Here is a 3,351-nt window from a genome sequence, read left to right on the forward strand (position 1 = left end):
CAGAACTGACTCTGATAGAACAGAACTGACTCTGTTAGAACAGAACTGACTCTGATAGAACAGAACTGACTCTGATAGAACAGAACTGACTCTGTTAGAACAGAACTGAGTCTGATAGAACAGAACTGACTCTGATAGAACAGAACTGACTCTGTTAGAACAGAACTGAGTCTGATAGAACAGAACTGACTCTGTTAGAACAGAACTGAGTCTGATCGGACAGAACTGACTCTGTTAGAACAGAACTGACTCTGTTAGAAAAGAACTGAGTCTGATAGAACAGAACTGACTCTGTTAGAACAGAACTGACTCTGATAGAACAGAACTGACTCTGTTAGAACAGAACTGACTCTGATAGAACAGAACTGACTCTTTTAGAACAGAACTGAGTCTCATAGAAAAGAACTGACTCTGTTAGAACAGAACTGAGTCTGATAGAACAGAACTGACTCTTTTAGAACCAAACTGACTCTGTTAGAACAGACCTGACTCTGTTAGAACAGAACTGAGTCTTATAGAACAGAACTGACTGTTAGAACAGAACTGAGTCTGATAGAACAGAACTCACTCTGTTAGAGCAGAACTTAGTCTGATAGAACAGAACTGACTCTGTTAGAACAGAACTGAGTCTTATAGAATAGAGCTGACTCTGTTAGAACAGAACTGAGTCTTATAGAATAGAGCTGACTCTTGTAGAACAGAACTGAGTCTGATAGTAACAGAACTGACTCATGTAGAACAGAACTGACTCTGTTAGAACAGAACTGAGTCTGATAGAACAGAACTGACTTGTTAGAACAGACCTGAGCTCTGTTAGAATGAACTGACTCTTTAGAACAGAACTCAGTCTGATAGAACAGAACTGACTCTGTTAGAACAGAACTGAGCTCTGATAGAACAAGAACTGACTCTGTTAGAACAGAACTGAGTCTGATAGAACAGAAGCTGACTCTGTTAGAACAGAACTGACTCTGTTAGAACAGGAACTGAGTCTGTATCGAACAGAACTGACTCTGATTAGAACAGAACTGACTCTGTTAGAACAGAACTGACTCTGATAGAACAGAAACTGACTCTGTTAGAACAGAACTGAGTCTGATAGAACAGAACTGACTCTGTTAGAACAGAACTGACTCTTTTAGAACGGAACTGAGTCTGATAGAACAGAACTGACTCTTTTAGAACAGAACTGACTTTGTTAGAGCAGAACTTAGTTTGATAGAACAGAACTGACTCTTTTAGAACAGAACTGACTCTTTTAGAACAGAACTGACTCTTTTAGAACAGAACTGACTCTGATAGAACAGAACTGACTCTGATAGAACAGAACTGAGTCTGATAGAAAAGAAATGACTCTGTTAGAACAGAACTGACTCTGATAGAACAGAACTGACTCTGATAGAACAGAACTGAGTCGGTTAGAACAGAACTGACTCTGATAGAACAGAACTGACTCTGTTAGAACAGAACTGACTCTGTTAGAACAGAACTGACTCTGATAGAAAAGAACTGAGTCTGATAGAACAGAACTGACTCTGTTAGAACAGAACTGACTCTTTTAGAACAGAACTGAGTCTGATAGAACAGAACTGACTCTGTTAGAACAGAACTGAGTCTGATAGAACAGAACTGACTCATTTAGAACAGAACTGACTCTGTTAGAAAAGAACTGAGTCTGATAGAACAGAACTGACTCTGTTAGAACAGAACTGACTCTGATAGAACAGAACTGACTCTGTTAGAACAGAACTGACTCTGATAGAACAGAACTGACTCTGTTAGAACAGAACTGAGTCTGATAGAACAGAACTGACTCTGTTAGAACAGAACTGAGTCTGATAGAACAGAACTGACTCTGTTAGAACAGAACTGACTCTGTTAGAACAGAACTGACTCTGTTAGAACAGAACTGACTCTGTTAGAACAGAACTGAGTCTGATAGAACAGAACTGACTCTGTTAGAACAGAACTGAGTCTGATTAGAACAGAACTGACTCTGTTAGAACAGAACTGACTCTGTTAGAACAGAACTGAGTCTGATAGAACAGAACTGACTCTGTTAGAACAGAACTGACTCTGATAGAACAGAACTGACTCTGATAGAACAGAACTGACTCTGTTAGAACAGAACTGACTCTGTTAGAACAGAACTGACTGATTAGAACAGAACTGACTCTGTTAGAACAGAACTGACTCTGTTAGAACAGAACTGAGTCTGATAGAACAGAACTGACTTTTAGAACAGAACTTAGTCTGAAAGAACAGAACTGACTCTGATAGAACAGAACTGACTCTGTTAGAACAGAACTGACTCTTTTAGAACAGAACTGAGTCTGATAGAACAGAACTGACTCATTTAGAACAGAACTGACTCTGTTCGAACAGAACTGAGTCTGATAGAACAGAACTGACTCTGTTAGAACAGAACTGAGTCTGATAGAACAGAACTGACTCTGATAGAACAGAACTGACTCTTTTAGAACAGAACTGACTCATTTAGAACAGAACTGAGTCTGATAGAACAGAACTGACTCTTTTAGAACAGAACTGACTCTGTTAGAACAGAACTGACTCTGTTAGAACAGAACTGAGTCTGATAGAACAGAACTGACTCTGTTAGAACAGAACTGAGTCTGATAGAACAGAACTGACTCTGATAGAACAGAACTGACTCTTTTAGAACAGAACTGACTCATTTAGAACAGAACTGAGTCTGATAGAACAGAACTGACTCTGTTAGAACAGAACTGACTCATTTAGAACAGAACTGACTCTGTTAGAACAGAACTGAGTCTGATAGAACAGAACTGACTCTGTTAGAACAGAACTGACTCTGATAGAACAGAACTGAGTCTGATAGAACAGAAGTGACTCTTTTAGAACAGAACTGAGTCTGATAGAACAGAACTGAATCTGATAGAACAGAACTTACTCTGATAGAACAGAACTGAGTCTGATAGAACAGAAGTGACTCTTTTAGAACAGAACTGAGTCTGATAGAACAGAACTGAATTTGATAGAACAGAACTTACTCTGATAGAACAGAACTGAGAACAGAACATGAGACATTTATTTTTCTTAAACGGCTAAACTGGTTTTCTAATGAGTTATGTTAGTATGATGGGGTGACTACTGAGACCAGGAGATACTTGGTTGACATGTCACTGTGAGGGTATGAGCTGAATTTGACAAATGTTAGCCTCTAATGGGCGCTGCAAATATGTGAATTTTTTTTCTCTGAAACTCCTTTACAGATTTCTATGTAATTTGTTGAGTATGATGTGGGGTCACTCCTGAGACTAGCTGTAAAGTTTAGTAATGATTGGTCAACGTGAGTGTAATCTATTCCAA

This window comes from Sphaeramia orbicularis, unplaced genomic scaffold, assembly GCF_902148855.1.
Source record: "Sphaeramia orbicularis unplaced genomic scaffold, fSphaOr1.1, whole genome shotgun sequence".
Taxonomy (NCBI): Eukaryota; Metazoa; Chordata; class Actinopteri; order Kurtiformes; family Apogonidae; genus Sphaeramia; species Sphaeramia orbicularis.